We start from the raw sequence: 17,539 nt of genomic DNA, 5'->3' as shown, positions 1-17,539 counted from the left end.
CACTTCCCTGGAAACAGGACCACCGTTTGACCAGCTGCCCAAACTCTGAAGCTTAGTCGTTATTTTATTCCTCCTCACCCTGCACCCCCTTTATCTGCTCAGTCGCCAAGTAATTCAAGCCTTCTTCTGGTGTCTTCTGGCATCGTGTCCCCAACCTGGGGGGCCCAAGACCTCGTCTTCTGAAGCCTCCTTTCCTCCTGCTACCTCTACTTGGCACCTGGGGACTCTGCACTGCCCCATGGTCTATGCACACCTGACACTCTCTGGTTGTCTGACCTTGGGAGAACCATTTAACTTCTGTGATCTTAATTTTCTTGTCTATGAAATGAGGTGGTTAGGTGATTGCCCAGGTGCTTTGTGCGATTGATCTGTGGCACTCTCCTCACCTCACACTTGTCAGAATGGCTGTTTTCAAAAAGACGAGAGACAACCAGCGCTGGCGAGGATGTGGAGAAAAGGGAACCCTCACACACTGTTGGTGGGAATGTAAATTGGTGCAGCTACTATGGACAACAGTATGGAGATTCCTCAAAGAATTAAAAAGCACTACCATGCAACCCAGCAATCCCACTTCTGGGGATTTATCCAAAGGAAACAAACCCATTATCTCAAAGAGACATCTGTGCACCCCCAACCTGTTAATAGCAGCATTATTCACCATAGCTAAGGCAGGGAAGTAGCTGAGTCTGTGGACAGATGAGTGAATAAACAAAACGTGGGATATATATATATATATATATATATATATATATATATATATATATATATATATATATATATATGATGGAATGCTATGAGCCTAAAAAAGGAAATCCTGCCATTTGCAGCAACATAGATGGAACTTGAAGGCCTTATGCTCAGTGAAATAAGCCAGACAGAGAAAGACAAATACTGTACGGTGTCACTTACATATGGAATCTACAAAAAAAAGAAGGTCAAACTCATAGAAACAGAAAGTAGAGCGGTGGTTGCCAGGGGTTGGGAGGGGGTTTTAGGGAGAGGTTGATAAAAGGTTCCAACCTTTCAGGGGGAATAAAGTCTGGGGACCTAATGTGTAACGTGGTGACTATAGTTGATAACATTGAAATGTATAATTGAAATTTGTTAAGAGAGTGCTACTTAAATGTTCTCACGCCCCTTACACACACACACACACACACACACACACACACACACACACACACATAAAGGAAAGGAAAAAAAGACTCCCCTGATGGCTCCCTATCCCAACTCACACAAACCCTCTGGCTTCCAGGTCTCCTTGTCACCTAGGAACACACAGCGCTAGTCTCACCTAAGACCTTCTGCTCATGTCATTCCCACCCAAAGCACCTCCTGTAGCAGCAGGTGCACAGACTGAGGTCGAAGCCTCAGTCACAGGTCGAGGCATGTGCTGCTCAGTGCCAGGTGTGGGATACCACCAGGGCTTCTCTACCAGCCTGCTCTTCTCTGTATCTGTCCAAGACAGGGGCCCACGAGGACAGACAGGTCATGTTATAGTGCCGTCAGACATCACCTCCTTCCTCACTTCATGCTTTCATGCTTCTTGTGAATATCATGGCTCTGTCACCAGGAACATCCCATAATTCATCATTTGTGTCCCTTCCTCAGATTCGTAAGTGGAAGCCCCGATTCCCAATGTGATGGGTATTTGGAGATGGGACCTTTGGGAGGTAATAGGTCACATGGGTGGAGCCTTTGCAAATGGAATTAGTGCCCTTATAAGAGGAGACACGAAAGAGATGATCTCTTTTTCCATAATGCGAGGCAACAAAGGGACACTGGCTTCCTGTTAAGGAGAGTGACAGCCCTCAGCAAGAAGCCCGCCGTGCTGGCACCCGATACGTGGCTTTCCAGCGTGCAGAACTCTGGGAAACAAATGTTGGTTGTTTAAGCCCCCAGTCTATGACATGTGGGGGCGGCGGTCAGAGCTGACTGACGCAGAGTCCTTTGACAATGACTGAGGTTTGTATCGACACATTAAATGGAATCATCCTGGCTCAGGCCCACGTACCCTCTGTCCTCCGCCCCCAGGCCCCAGCCATTTTAATGGGATCTGCCTCACTCCCAGTGGATTTGCTTAGACCACAGGCTCCTGCTCTTTCACACCTTCCTATTTCTTGCTCTTGTTTTCCCAACCAACGCCCGTCAGCTGCCAGCATCTGATCAGGTCCTCTTTTCAGGGAGACCTGTTGGGCCCACTGTTCCCGTGTACCAGCCCTCCTGCCCCTGCCTCCGCCCTGAGTGTGGCCCTCACTGCTCTGACCATCAGCAGCTATGGCTGGGGTTCCTGTCACCTGCTCTAGTCCACACAGCTCCTTCCCACGCCTCACCACTCTGGCCCCAACCTGCTTAGAGAGACACAGGAGGGATAGTGAAGAAGTCCTGTGCAAATAGGGGTTTTAAAAAGCTGAACAGTTTCGACAAGAACTAATCCAAACCATCACAGGGGTGCATTTGTGTGGCGGCCAGATCAGAGCTAACACTTCCGTCCTCTGCTCCCTTGGAGTCTGTCTGCAGAAAGGCTCACCAGGCTGGTTTCAGATCATGAGCTGCACGCCCTGGTTGCCCATGGCAACCCAGCTGTGCTGGAGTGTTAGCATTTGTAAATGTGTGTGGGCTTAAAATTATATTATTGATTCTGTCTGCAAGACGATAGCCTGATTTGTACATAGCTCTGAATAAATTACTCATTATCTTTTACAACCATCAGAGTATGAATCTCTCTTTCTCCCCCCACCCCCCTTTTTTTTTTTAATTTTAGACAGCAAATTGTGTCAGCAGATGTGAAATGAAATGTTTCCCATAACAACCATACTAGAGGAACCCACATCTAGGGCACCAGCCCGGGATGGGCAAAACTGAACAGATAACAAATGGGACGGATTGGGGAGGGATGGACCTTATACTGGGGAATCTATTCCTAAGGGACCATCACGTGCAATTTGAATTACAGCGAGAAGCAGACAGAAACAGAGGGAGACGCAGCCCCACGTGGGACTGGATCAGTCCAGGCCGAGCCCAAGCTTTCCCTTCCGTTTCCTTGGTGTGTATATGCGCTGGGGTAGGTTGAAGTGTTGCCCCGGCTCATCACCCTCCCGGTGCCCATGCTCCTTGCCCTTTAACCCTGTAGACCCTCCCACAAAAGGCACCCTGCACTGCCCTGGGTGTGGGGCTGGATCCTGCAGCTTGCTTTGACTCACCAGCCAAAGTGCCCGTTCTGAGCTGAGGCTTGAAGAGGCTTCAAATGTTGCCACCGGCTTTGTGTCATTACTGTGAGCAGAACGTCCTTTGGGTAGCTGCCCCTTCAGGTGGGACCCAGAATATGGAGCAGTGTCGTGCCCATCAAACCTGCCCGTCAAACGTCCAGCTGACCAACAGCAATACCCAGCCTAAAGGAGCCCCTTCAGCCAAACTGCAGAGGCATGGAAAAGAAATGCTCATTGCCACCAAGGCTTTGTAGGTGCTCGTCACGCCGCAGTAGCTGACTATTACAATCCTCCATCTTTCCAACATCACGGCAATCAGTGTCATTGATGATGCAAAAGAAAAGGACACCACCCCTCAGCTCTCCATTTCAGTGGTCTCTCATCACAAGCCTTATTGAGAGAAAATCCATATCACACATGACAGTTTCAATTCACGTTGGGCCCTCATGGTGCCATCGAATATTGCTACCAGGAACCTTAAGGGGAGGCCAGTGCACCTGATAGAAGGTCCAAGAAAACTGTAAGATTCCATCTCCACCCACCCCCAGTGCTCTTGGAAGTCCTGTCAAAAGAGTGCTGGGATTCTGTCCAGGCTGCAGAAGAGGAGTGGCATGAGACCTCTCAGGAAGCACTGTCGTCGTTTCCTTCGGTTTATCCCAGAATGAACACCTTTATCAGAATGCCACACACTATTACCCTCCAGCTCTTTGTAAACCTCCATGTTTCTACTCTCCAATCAAGGTATCTACCACACAAGCACATGTAACCATTTTCAACACGTATTTATTGAACACCTGCTGTGGGCTGGCCCTTGAAGTGGCACACTTTATGTCGTGTTAAATAAAAGACAAGTGGCCGTGGTCAGTTGGGGAAGGTGAGTCAAGACTGATTCCCAGGTATTTGTTTTGAAACCCTGGGCAGGTGGACGTGCCATTTACTAAAATGGGAAAGCCTGGGGAGGGGCTGGTTTGGGGGGAAATAAAAAGTTCTGTTTGGGGCAGATCATGTTTGCGATACTTCTGAGACATGAAAGAAGAATGGTCGATTTGGCAGTTAGATGTACTGATGTGGAGCTTAGAGGAGAGGCCTGGTGTGAAGGTACTGGTCTGGAGGGTTGCCAGCATGTAGGTGGCATATAAACCCCAAGACTGAGCAGAGACCACAGATAGAGAAGAGAAGAGGGCTCCAGCTAAGTGCTGAGGGGTCCCCATATGTAGGGGCCAGACTGAGGAAGAGGAGTGAGCAAGGTACTGCAGTGGAGCCACTAGAAAGACAGGAAGGACACCAGAGCAGGTGCCATGGGAAACACTGGTGATGCCCCTGCATTTCTACCCCACAGCCGTCTCCCACACCCTTCCCTTGCTGACAGAACGCCACCTTTGTGCAGGTGTTGGGGGCCGTGCCCTTCATGAGAGGTAAGGCTCCTCCCTGGTCTCGGGGGGTGACTTGTGGGGTCGAAGACAACCACGGTGACTCGTTCTCCCTTCCGGTTTGGGTTTAGTCATGAACATGTGACAAACTGTTGGCCAATGCCACATGAGGGGAAGTCCATGGGTGGCTTTTGGGAAAGGTTTCCATGCTTTTGAAAAATGAAGAAAAGAAGAAAACCAAGTTCCTCTTCCGCCTCAGAGGTGGCCTCTGGAAGGAGAAGTTGAAACACCTTGCAATCAGGACAAACGAGAGACCCAAAGCCCAAACAACAAAGATAGAATGTTTGTTTTAAATTACACCTTTGAGTTGTTGAATTAACCAACTTTGGAGAACTTCCCACCAACCAATTTATGATGTAAAGTGATGAATTTGTTAATGTTTAGGTGTGGTGGGGTTTTTATGACCTGTAGTGCAAAGCATCTAACTGGTACCTGTCTGGTTTCACTAGACAAAAGCATGGTGACTCCCGGCCATGCTGAGGGCCTGGATGCCACGCTCAGCCCGTAACCTAACGGTTTCTTTCACCTTACTTGGGGGAGTAGCAATTACATAATCTTTTAAGTGTCTTGTCTGTCAATCTTAATACTAATTTAATATTATGCTTACAGTTTATTTCTTTTAACAGCCAAACACCAAATTCTTCTGCCAAGCTAAAGCATGTCTTACGTTGGCCATCTCAGAAGAAACGGATGAGTTTTAATTGCACGTGTCATCACCACTTGGCCACTAAGAAGGATGGGTTGAAAGACTGACTTGGAAATATCCTAGGGCTTTTTTTCCTTGCTAACATGGAAAAGAAAAGATTCATGATAGGGCAATGTGAGAAGAAAAAATAGATACCTAATAGTCAGGACAACAAGAAAATTACATAGAAACTTACATACAAATAAAGTACTCTGAAGTCAAAATGTTTGATGATACTTAGTACCATAATTAGCCAAATTTTAGGAACTGACTGCAGAGTCTGTATCTCTAAACGGTTTGGGGCATCCTTACAGTTAGCTCTTTGAATAGTGTTCTTTTTATTCAATGAATCCTTCTGAAAGAGATTTAATTTTACATTAATCAAAAGCCCTTGTGATATTCTCAGGATTTATTCAAATTCAAGGTTTTATTATTTTTAAGTGCAATTAAGTTATTAAGGCAGAGGCTGTGATTACAGGGACACATTACATCCACAGCCAGGTAAGCACACGGGCCCCGTGGCCAGCTGCACACGGATGCCCCTGCAGGCCACGGGGGCGTGTGGTCAGGCCTGCAGCAAATGGGACATGCCTCCCTGTGCCCTCCCCCTGGGGGGCAAAACCTGCTTCCCTGACAGCATCCACAGTTACCTATAACACTCACTTGTACAGTGAACAGCTCTCAGCCTGTACTCCAAGCAGAATTTTAGACAACGCTGTAAGATCTTTCAAAAAAGCAAGGAATAATGATAACATTTTCTTGTCCGTTAATGTGAGATGCTTCTAACCTTCCCAAAGCAGAACCTGCTCTTCTTCCTCTCGGATTCATGGTCTCAGGCAAAACCACCAGCCGGGTGCTCCTTTGCTGATTAGAATGGGGTCCCCTTGTACCCCAAGGGCATTTACTAATGATTAGACAGGAAGGAACCTTGCTGCTTCCTTGCTGGGAGCAGCCAGTGTGAGGAGCTGTGCTGGGCCTGGCTTAGTGACTGGAATGCTGGTGAGCTCCTCTCTCTCAGCTCCTGGGCTCTAACCCCCTCTCCTGTGAAAGGAACAACTGCTAACCTGAGGTGGGCGGCGGGGTGGGGAGGGGACGACTGGGAGTGAGCAAAGAGGAAAATAACTGGGAGCAAAAGTGCTGTCTTCTCATCTCGCCCTGCCGGGTGCAGTCACCAATAATCACCTCTGGGTGCTCTTCACCACCTCAGACTGAACCTGGCTACCCTAACGCCACTCCTCCACCTTCCCCATCTCGGAGAGCAGCTCCATTTTTCCAGTTGCTTGGGGAAAACCCTTGGAGTCCTCTCCCTCTCCTTTTTCTCTCCGAAACACACATTCAGTCCCCCAACAACTCCTTTCAGTTTTACCCTTGAAGTAGCCCCAGAAGCCAACCACTCTCACTTTCCCACCAACACCTAGTCTGAACCACCACATTTCTCACCTGGACTTGGGCAGTAGCTTGCCTATTTGTCTCCGCGTTGTCATTCTGCGTCTTCCCTATAATCTGTTCTATGGAGAGAGTCATCTTTCAAAAACAGAAGTTGGATAATGTCAATCCCCTACTCAAAACCCGGCCATGCTTCTCATCTCATTCCAAGTCAAACCATGGCTCCTGCGACCTGCTTTCTACCTGCCTGACCTCACCTCCTCCCATCCATCTCCCCTCGCTTCCCTGGGACCACGGAGACCTTCTCTTGGAGCATACAGGCCTCTGCCCTTGTCACCTCCGTCTGGAAGGCTCGTGCTCCTAGCACCCTCACAAATCTCCCCAGCTCGCTCACTTCTGTCAGGAATGAGCTCACTGCCCTATGACAGAGGCCTCCCAACCACCTGCCTAAAAGAGCGACCTGTCATGCCTCGCTCACCTGTAGTTTTCTTCTTACTCTTGAATTCGACATTGGATTATATATTTCAATGGTATATTATATATGAAACATGCATTTGCATTATAAGTATGTATTTCTCTTCATATTTCTGTAACTGTCATTATATCATTTATTTGTTTACTAGTTTGTTATCAGTTTTCTCCTTTCAGAACATAAGCTGCACTGATGTAAATTTATCTCGTTTCCCACGGAATCCCCATAGCCTAGAAATGAGCCTAGTGCAGGTGAAGGAAGAATGGATGGCGGTTTTATTCAAAGTCGCCCCAAACTGGAGACAATCCAGATGTCCTCCAAGCAGCGAATAAACAGTGGTACATCCATGCTCAGCAATACAAAAGAACAAATTATTATAGATTACGCAACAACAAAAATAATCTCAAATTCATTTTGCTAAATGAGAGAAGCCAGACACAGGTTACATATCGTATGATCCCTTTCTAGGACATTCGAGAAAAGACAAAACCATAGTGATGAAAACCAGGGTTGTTACTTTTCTATGTCATGACCGTGGCTTTGGAAATAGTACTTTATGCATTTCTTTGTATACCAAAAAGAGTGAATTTTATTGTATACAATTTTTAAAAATCCTATATTTTCCTAAAATGCTGCATAACTGATATAGTCTGACAGAACCTCAGCAGCCCCTTTACACATGGCAGGCGCTGTCCAGTTCTCTGTAGTGCTCACCACTCCCTATGGTCTCTCACCTGACCCCCTTCCCTCATTCAGTTTACCTGCCAGGTTCCTGTAGTCATTTAAGTTTGAGACTCTAGCATAAAAATAGTGCCATTAGCTCCAATAAAGACCTGGGTCCTGCACTGTCCCAGTAACCTGGCCTGACCCCTCAGGTTGGGTTAGACAGGCTGCTCCGAAACCCCACAGTACCCCACGCCTGGCTCTAGCATACCTCTCTTCAGAGCTTCTTGACATTTCTTTCTGTATTAGTTAGAACGCTGTTGATTTCCAGTGGCAGAATTTCAGCTCAATCCAGCTTAAATCAAATGGAGAAATGAATTGGTACGTGTGGCAGGGGTGGAGCTGGCCTCAGGGATGCACTCCGGTCCCATCAGCATCCTCCCTCTCTTTCTTGCATCCTCTCTCCAGTCTCCATTCTCTTGGGTTGGTTGTCCCCAGGAGGCCGGAAGAGAGACCACAGGCAGCTTTGGACGTGTCTTCTTACAGCCTCATAACCACAGAGGAAAGAGAACTCCACCCGCATTCCCACTAAGGAAAACCTGAACCCCGACTGTGGTCAGAGAGGAGGGCACAGTGACATTCCAGTTGACACCACAGCCACGTGGTTGGAGTTAGGGGTGAGAAATGCCCCAAAGTGAGGGACATAGCTCTGGGCTGATGAAATACCATATTTGCTAACTTGCCTTTATTTTCCACTACACTCTTAAGTCTTTAAGAATAGATGCTGTGTCTTTGATTTCTGAACATAGTACAGTACAGTGTCTGGCACAAAAGACTTTTTTTTCCTTTTTAAACTTTTATTTATTTAAGTGTGTTTTTCCAGGACCCATCAGCTCCAAGTCAAGTAGTTGTTTCAATATAGTTGTGGAGGGCGCAGCTCACAGTGGCCCATATGGGGATCGAACTGGCAAACCTGTTGCTTGGGGAAACAGATTTAAGAGCACCGTGCTCTAACCAACTGAGCTAAGTGGCTGCCCCCACAAAAGACTTTTAAAAAGTATTTTAAAATGAACGTTGAATGAAGGATAAAGTTTAAATTGTCATAATAATACACCTTAGATTTTCCAAAATAATCCGAATCTCATGAAATGTGAATATTTCTTATTAAGATGATTCTTTAAATGAATAAATAATTTCACTTTATAGTTTGTAAAACGTTTTATAAAATTATGTTCAGAAACCATATTCAGCAGTTGGCCACACACTCTGCCTTTGGTTTTGGTTCAGAAAGCCGAGCCAGCTGTGTTGGTTATATTTTCTAGCCTCCAAATCCCCTTAACACCCTTCTCTGGGCAGCTCTGTGTCGCTGACGGCTGACCCTTTGGGCTGCATCTCCCTTGATGCTTCCTGGTGGGCTTTCTTCCATTGGGTTTGGTCCATGGCAGCCATTGCAGGAGGTCAGGTTGTATTAGAGGGAGAAAGCGAGAGTGGGGTCCTTCTTCTGTGCTCTGTTTCACGTCTCTGACTGTGAATCTTTCCTCCATGACTACAGCTCCCAGGGGGCACTGGCTCCTCCACACATCAGGGTCTCACTGGGCTCCAGTCACAGTGTTCATTCCGGCTTGGACACGGTACTGACTCCCTTTTGTTGCTGCTCTCTGCAAGCCTCACCCTCAGAAGTAGTCGCTTCACTTATGTTCCATCATGTGAAAAAAAGGGGTGGATTCTGTGTGCTGCCCACACCGTGACAGAACCATCAACTTAACCCTTCGTCAGCAGGTGCGATTTACCAGTTAGATCATTTCTCTAGGTCAGCGGGGCTTCCTCTTTGCTGCATGTTGGGATTTCCCGTGGAACTTTACAACAGACTGCTGCTGGGTGCCATCCCCAAATCATTGGTCCAGCGAGTGGGTCAGGCGTCAGGATTTTAAAATCTCTCCAGGCCCTTCTATTGTGCAGCCAAGGCTGAGAAGCATTGCTCTGACTCAGTTGACCCTTGAACAACGCGGGTTTGGACTGCCTGGATCCACTTATACACGGAAGTTTTCAATTGACCCTCACAGTTCAAACCCACGTTGTTCAGGGTCAACACGTGGTCGGGAATCCACATGTGAGGAGGGCTGACTTAAGTTATACGCCGATTTTCAACTGAGTGGGTTGTTGGAGCCCCAACACCCCCAACCATCCCGCGTTGTTCAAGGATCAACTGTATATGATCCATTGTGGTTTATTTATTTGTTACAAATTATTGCCATCTTCTGTTTAAAGTGATGCTATGTTCTACTCTCCCATTCATGAAAGTATTTTTTAAAAACAAAATAGAGCAACATTTTTTCTTGATATTGCGTATTTTTTTTAAATTAAAGTTTACTAGGGTGACAACTGTTAGTAAAGTTGCATAGGTTTCAGGTGTACAGTTCTGTAATACATCATCTATATATCACATTGCATGTTTACAAAACAGAACAAATTTAAGCATATTTATATAAGTTTCTTCAAGAGGTTAGACACATAGGACAGGTGTTTCTGAAAAGCATAGAAATCCGCTAGATGTACTTTTTTGGTTGGGTTTGTGTGCCAGGGTGAGTTTTGCAGGAGCGTAGAAATGGCAAGGAAAGCTCCATCAGGGATACCACAAAAGAAAAAACTTCAGAATCACTGTCTGTGTTGAAACGCTGCTCTCTTTGAACGATAATAATAGAGGCACTAGCACTACATAATTAACTCATGCCACATTGATTGATTTGATCTCGGTGATCTGCTCTGAGAAGGAACCATATTGCAGCTGTCATTCACATCCTTTGGCACAATGAAATCAGCGGTGGCTCCTGGCCTCGTGGGAACATCTCAGGTGTTCAAAGTCTAAGATGCCTTCACCATTTGGCAGGTTTTAAAATACAACAGAACCACAACCACACTCCGCTATTTAAAGGATAGCCACTTTTTATTTTTTATTTTATATAGCTTTGGCAATATTCATTTTGCAAAGAAGATACTGTTCATTTGGGATTAGCACTTTTTCTCAAGGCAAAACTAAGCTAAGTCTCATGTTGCAAAAGCCTGATCACATAAGCAGATTAATTTTAATCGAGCATATTGGCACATATTGTTATTATGCAAATATGTTTTTTTTAATTGGAATATTTTTTTAAATTAAAGTTTACTGGGGTGACAATGGTTAGTAAGATTACATAGGTTTCAGGTGTACAATTCTGTATTACATCATCTATATCTCACATTGTGTGTTCACCACCCAGAGTCAGTTCTCCTTCCATCACCATGTATTTGATCCCTTTTACCCTCATCTATCCCCCCTCTCCCCTACACCTCTCTGGTAACCACTAAACTATTGTCTGTGTCTATGAGTTTTTGTTTATTTGTTTGTCTTGTTCCTTTGTTGTTTTCAGTTTTATATCCCACATATCAGTGAAATAATATGATTCTCGACTTTTTCTGTCTGACTTATTTCACTTAGCAGAATAATCTCAAGATCCATCCATGTTGTCGCAAACGGCACTATTTCATCTTTTCTTATGGCAGAGTAGTATTCCATTGTGTATATATACCACAACTTCTTTATCCAATCATCTACTGAAGGACACTTTGGTTGTTTCCATATCTTGGCCACCGCAAATAAAGGCTGCAATGAACATCATAGCGCATATGTCTTTATGTATAAATGCTTTCAGATTTTTTTGGGTAAATACTCAGGAGAGGGATTGCTGGGTCATATGGTAATTCCATTCTTAATTTTTTGAGCTTCCACACTGCCTTCCATTGTGGCTGCACAAATCTATGTTCCCACCAACAGTGTATACTGGTTCCTTTTCCTCCACAGACACTCCAACACTTGTTATTGTCTTGTTGATGATAGCCATCCTAACTGGGGTGAGGTGATATCTTGTTATTTGCATTTCCCTGATGATTAGTAATGTTGAGCATCTTTTCATATATTTATTGGCCATTTGTATGTTCTCTTTGTAGAAATGTCTCTTCAGGTCCACCGCCCATTTTTCAATTGGATTCTTTGATTTTTTGTTGTTGAGTTGCATGATTTCCTTGTATATTTTGGGTATTAGCCACTTATCCAAAGCGTTGTTTGCAAAAATCTTCTCCCATTCAGTTGGCTCTTCATTTTGTCGATGGTTTCTTTTGCTGTGCAGAAGCTTTTAAGTTTCATATAGTCCCATTCATTTATTTTAGCTTTTCCTTCCCTTGTCTTTGAGGTCAAATTCATAAAAGCCTCTTTGAACCCAAGGTCCATAAGTTTAGTACCTATGTTTTCTTCTATGCAGTTTATTGTGTCAGGTCTTATGTTTAGGTCTTTGATCCATTTTGAGTTAATTTTGGTACACGGTGACAGATAGCAGTCCAGTTTCCTTCTTTTGCAGGTGGCTATCCAATTCTCCCAGAACCATTTATTGAAGAGGCTGTCTTTTCTCCATTGTATGTTTTTGGCTTTTTTGTCAAAAATTATCTGTCCATATTTATGTGCATTTATTTCTAGGTTCTCAGTTCTATTCCATTGGTCTATGTGTCTGTTTTTTTTGCCAGTACCACACTGTTTTGATTATTGCTGCCCTGCAGTACAAGCTAAAGTCAGGGAGTGTGATACCTCCAGTGTTGTTCTTTTTTCTTAGGATTGCTTTGGCTATTCGGGGTCTTTTGTGGTTCCAAACAAATCTGATGATTTTTTGTTCTTTTTCTTTAAAAAACGTCATTGGGATTTTGATGGCGATTGCATTAAATCTGTGTATTGCTTTGGGTAATATGGCCATTTTAACTATGTTGATTCTTCCAATTCATAAACACAGAATATCTTTCCATTTCTTTGTGTCTTCTTCAATTTCTTTTAAAAATGTCTTATAGTTTTCAGCATATAGGTCTTTCACATCCTTGGTTAAGTTTATTCCTAGGTATTTTATTCTTTTTCATGCAATTACAAAAGGATTTTTTTTAAAATTTCTTTTTCTGAGATTTCATTGTTAGTATATAGGAATGCAATGGATTTTTGTACATTGATTTTGTAGCTGGCAACTTTATAGTAGTCATTTATGTTTTCTAATAGCTTTTTGGTGGAGTCTTTAGCCACTTTTTTAAAGTGTTTTTTAAACACTACATATTTGTTAGTGGTGATCAGACTTAAAACCTTTGAGATGGAGAACTTATTATTGTGGGGTTTTTTTAGTATTAAAAATTAGGAGTATATTACCAATAAGACTACACACAGATGAGCCAGAAACATTCTACCCAACATCACTGCCATATTGGAATGCTGTGGGAAATTTGACAGAAAAATCATCCTGGAGCTTAAAAGAACTGTGACATCGTGTTATATGGTCATTGTCTTCTGCTTTAGCAGGCCACTGTGTCTGAATGCATGTTGTAAAGGTTGTTCGCAATGTAGATGTTCCCATCTGCTTGGTAGCACACTGCAGCAAGATTTTCCAAAGTTCCATTCCTAGGGTCATTCAGTGAAACTTTGCTTATTTGCAATACCTTTCTTCTCGTGCATAAGTGTTTTTTGGTAATGATGGCAGCCAAAATAGTGAGCAATAGCTCAGTGGGAATGGAGAGTGTAATGTACAATGTCTCACTGGTGATCATCCACGGCTTTTGTTCCAGACACATGAGTTTCATTGTATTCCCAAACGCCATCTGAAGGCTATGCCACAGTGCCATTCCCATTTGTTAGGCAAGGATTCAGTGGTAAGGTGATTGCAATTGTTTCCTGTGGTATGGTAGGCTGCGTTTCTGCTGTCTGCATTGGAGAAGATGAAGTAGTATCTGTCTTGAGGTTCAGGGTAGGAGCTGGCATTGTAGAAGCAGAGGTAGAGATCTGATGTGATGTTGGAACACTGGTGACCACAGGTGGAGTTGGCTTTATCTCCAGCAATATGTTGACTTTCAAATCATTAAACCACCCCGAGCGCTTCACATGGCAACAATACATGCCACTGTTGGACTGGGCTGCATTCTTTATGGTTAAAGACACATTCCCTTTAGAAATGAGTTCATTGAGCTCATGTTCCTCTGAAAGGTGACATGGTGTCCATCAGTCCCAATGAGTTGATTTGAGCTTAGGGACCAAGGACATGGCCCGTGGACCCTAACCATGGCACATGGTTGTGAGTTCTCTAGCTGTGGAGTACGTGCAGGGTAGTGTGACAGGCTGACCCACCACTCCACTCACTCACACGAGACACTACAGCATTTGTCCAAAGTAATATGAGACCTGTGAAGGCTCCCCAACGATACATGATGGTATCAGCCTGTCTCCACATAGCGTCTTCTTTATGTCCTTATAGGAATTCTGTCCAGCTAGTCTTCAAGTGGTTCACAGTGATGGCTTCTGTACAATAAGTTGTAATTCTGATGTGTTCAGGTGAGTTACGAGGTTCCCAGCTTCCCTGGTGGTTGTCAATGATCCTTCACCCAAAGGTTTTTATGGGTAGAAGGACTTTTTTCCCAGCCTTTCATTTTGAAGTTTCCAGAGATGTCTCGTGTAAATAAATACTGTGCCTGTATCACTTACCTGTTGCGACATTAATCTCAATGGCATGAAACAGAAAGCATTTATTTCTCACAGTTTTTGTGTCACTAGGGCAGGTCAGCTGGGTGTAGCTGTACTAGTTTGTTTGGGCTGTTACAACAAAATACCATAAACTGGGTATTTCACAAACAACATGTATTAATTTCTTACATTTCTGGAGGCTGGAAATTCCAAGATCATGGCACCAGTAAATTCCGTCTATATCTGGTGAGAGCTTCCTAGGTAATAGATCTTTCTCTGTGTCCTCACATGCTGGAGGGGGTTAGGGAGCTCTGCGTGGGGCCTCTTTTATAAGGGCACTAACTCCAATCATGAGGGCACCACTCTCATGACCTAATCACCTCCCAAAGGCCCCACCTTCTAATACCATCACCTCAAGGATGAGGCTGTCAACATATGAATTTTAGGGGGACACGAACATTCAGATTATCTCAGTAGCTCTCCCTCACATGTCTCATTCTCCTTCTGGGTCAATGGGTAGCCCCGGCAGATGTCTGCTAACACCCCATTGGCTAAAGCAAGTCACATGTCCAATCACAGTCAAAGACTGGGGAAATATATTCCACATTTAGTCGGAGGGACTACAAAGTTACACAGCCAAGGGGCTACAGGGAGAGATGAAGAACTGGGGACAATAATTCAATTTACTACAGTGCTTAGAGAAGAATCTGTCAAATAATGCATCCCAACACTGTGCTTACAGGAGAATTTCTAGCTCTAGAGTGGCAGTCACTTACCTGTTCTGCAACTCTGTAAGGAGGATGCTTTTCTGTGTCCCGCCAGACAGAGGGTGACACTCCCCCATAGGCTGACTGCTGCAAGGCAATGCAGGTGATGTTGAATTTTCTTGGCTGCCTGCCCGTTAGAACACCAAAACCATCTCCAAAGAAGTAATGAGAGGTTAGGGGCAGGGAGGGAGGGTTGACTAGGTGAAGCATAGGGGATATTTCAGGGTGGTGAAACTGTTCTGTATGATACTGTAATGGTAGGTATATGACACCACGTTTTTGTCAAAAACCATAGAACTTTACAGCACACAAAGAGTGAACTTTAATATATAAAATAAAATTAAAAAAACATTTAGGAGGTCAGAGGTCTTGTTTGGGACTCGCAGCGTGTGTCCTCTTGGAGACAGGTGGAAAGTTTAAGCTGCATCCCCAACATGTCTGCAATGGCTGAGAACTCCAGTTCTGGACAAAGCTTTGCTAGCACAGTTTGAAGAAGAGGATTCGCATAAAACCAAACCATGTTCATGAGTGAGCCACACCTTGAATTAGCAGAAATTTATTGGATATTCTGGAACACGGAAACTGGAATGAGAGTCTGTGCTTTCAGGAGTCAATGGAGAAGGTAAAGAAGAAGTTAAAGGACAAAACATAAGAAAAAGAAAACTTTCTAAAATTAAAGCTAAAATCAAATCTGGTGCCTGGATTTTAAAATATGGTAAACAGAACAATTACTGCTAAGAACAAAACTGATGTTCTGAGTGAGCAAAAGCATTAAATTTAATACAGAAGTCGAAAACATTAAAAACTAGAAACTGTAAACAAAAAGATAAACAATAAAAGACTCGAGGGACAGATCCAAGAGGCCTCTGATGCAAATATTATTACATTCAGAAGGAGAAAACATATCACAGAGAAAAAAGTAATAACAAAACATATCACAGAGAAGAAAATAATAAGAAAAGGTGAAATAAAAGAAATTTCTTTGAGTTAAACATTCCAAATGAAACAGAATATAGCCTCGAGAAATTACAGAAATATTTCCAGGGTAAAGAGATAATCTTATAAACTTTCAGGAAAAAACGCAGATCACTTATGGTGGTAATTAAATCGGACTGGTTATCTGACTTATAAATTATACTCTAAACCAACAGACAACGGAATGACAATAGACTATTGATAAAACAGGGGTAAGATCCAAGAACTCTATACACAGCTCAGATATAATTTAATGCATAAGAATGAGATTTTGGAGCAAGTAAGGATTCAATGTGCTGTAACCCTTGTAATCCATCTGAGGAAACACTTAGAAACTCTCGTAACCAAATAAAAGTCAATTTGAACATGGATCTTATGATTTGGAAAAATAAGAGAGTGCAGGAAACAGTGATAGCTAAACATAAATGGGTGATTTTGATGATGTGAGTGAAAAATTTATAATATGTGTTAAGGGTTCTTTAAACAGAAAAGGAAACTGTAAGGAAATACCTAATAAAAGCTTGAAGCCGGGGCAGACGGGTGGCTCAGTTGGTTAGAGTGCAGGCTCTCAACAGGGCTGCCGGTTCGATTCCCACATGGGCCAGCGAGCTGCGCCCTCCGCAACTAAAATGAAGTCAATGAGCTGCCACTGAGCTCCTGGGTGGCCAGATGGCTCTGCCGGTTGGAGCACGTGCTCTCAACCACAAGGTTGCCAGTTCAATTCCTCGACTCCCACAAGGGATGGTGGGCTGCGCCCCCTGCAACTAACAATGGTGATTGGACCTGGAGCTGAGCTGCACCCTCCAGAACTAAGATGGAAAGGACAACAACTTGACTTGGATGGAGCTGATGAGAGTCCTGGGAAAAACACACCACTGTCCCCCAATTGAAAGAAAAGTCCTGGAAATACACACTGTTTCCCAATAATGTAAAAAAAAAGATTACAACTTATTAAAAATGCTTCAAAGAAAATGTAAAATATTTTTTAAAAAAAGCTTGAAGCAAAAATTTCCAGCTATGTCAGCAATGAAGTGTGTGTGTGTGTGTGTGTGTGTGTGTGTGTGTGTGTATACACATGTGCATACGCACATGCAGGGGTAGAGTGGGACATACAATTCAGAACAGGAAAATGAACAATCTTCTATCAGTAAGTGAGGAAGGGATGAATTGCGTAGAGAAAGGTACTTGGAACATAAGGATTATGTAATTTTTATATGTTAGCAGAGAAATCCAAATTTAGTCATCACCATGTGTGATTAAACAAGAACTACTAGTATAATGAAAAATAGTATCTTCTATAAATTAACAGTGTACTAAAGAAATGAAGAAAATTAGGAAAAATAAAACTGAAAAGAACAAAGAATAGCAAACAAAAAATAATATAGAAATCATAAAAGCAAGTATATAAAGCGTCATAATTACTGTGGACTAAAACCTC

General features: G+C 43.6%; 1 pseudogene; it reads right to left on the bottom strand.

The window, feature by feature from the left end:
* Positions 1-13,200: 13,200 nt before the first annotated feature.
* On the bottom strand, positions 13,201-14,105 carry LOC117021231 (hepatitis A virus cellular receptor 1 homolog; annotated as a pseudogene).
* Between the last annotated feature and the right edge of the window lie 3,434 nt (positions 14,106-17,539).

The sequence above is a fragment of the Rhinolophus ferrumequinum genome, chromosome 4 (assembly GCF_004115265.2).
Source record: "Rhinolophus ferrumequinum isolate MPI-CBG mRhiFer1 chromosome 4, mRhiFer1_v1.p, whole genome shotgun sequence".
Taxonomy (NCBI): Eukaryota; Metazoa; Chordata; class Mammalia; order Chiroptera; family Rhinolophidae; genus Rhinolophus; species Rhinolophus ferrumequinum.
The sequence above is the reverse complement of the archived record's forward strand: the minus strand, read 5'-3'. Positions and strand labels throughout refer to the sequence as shown.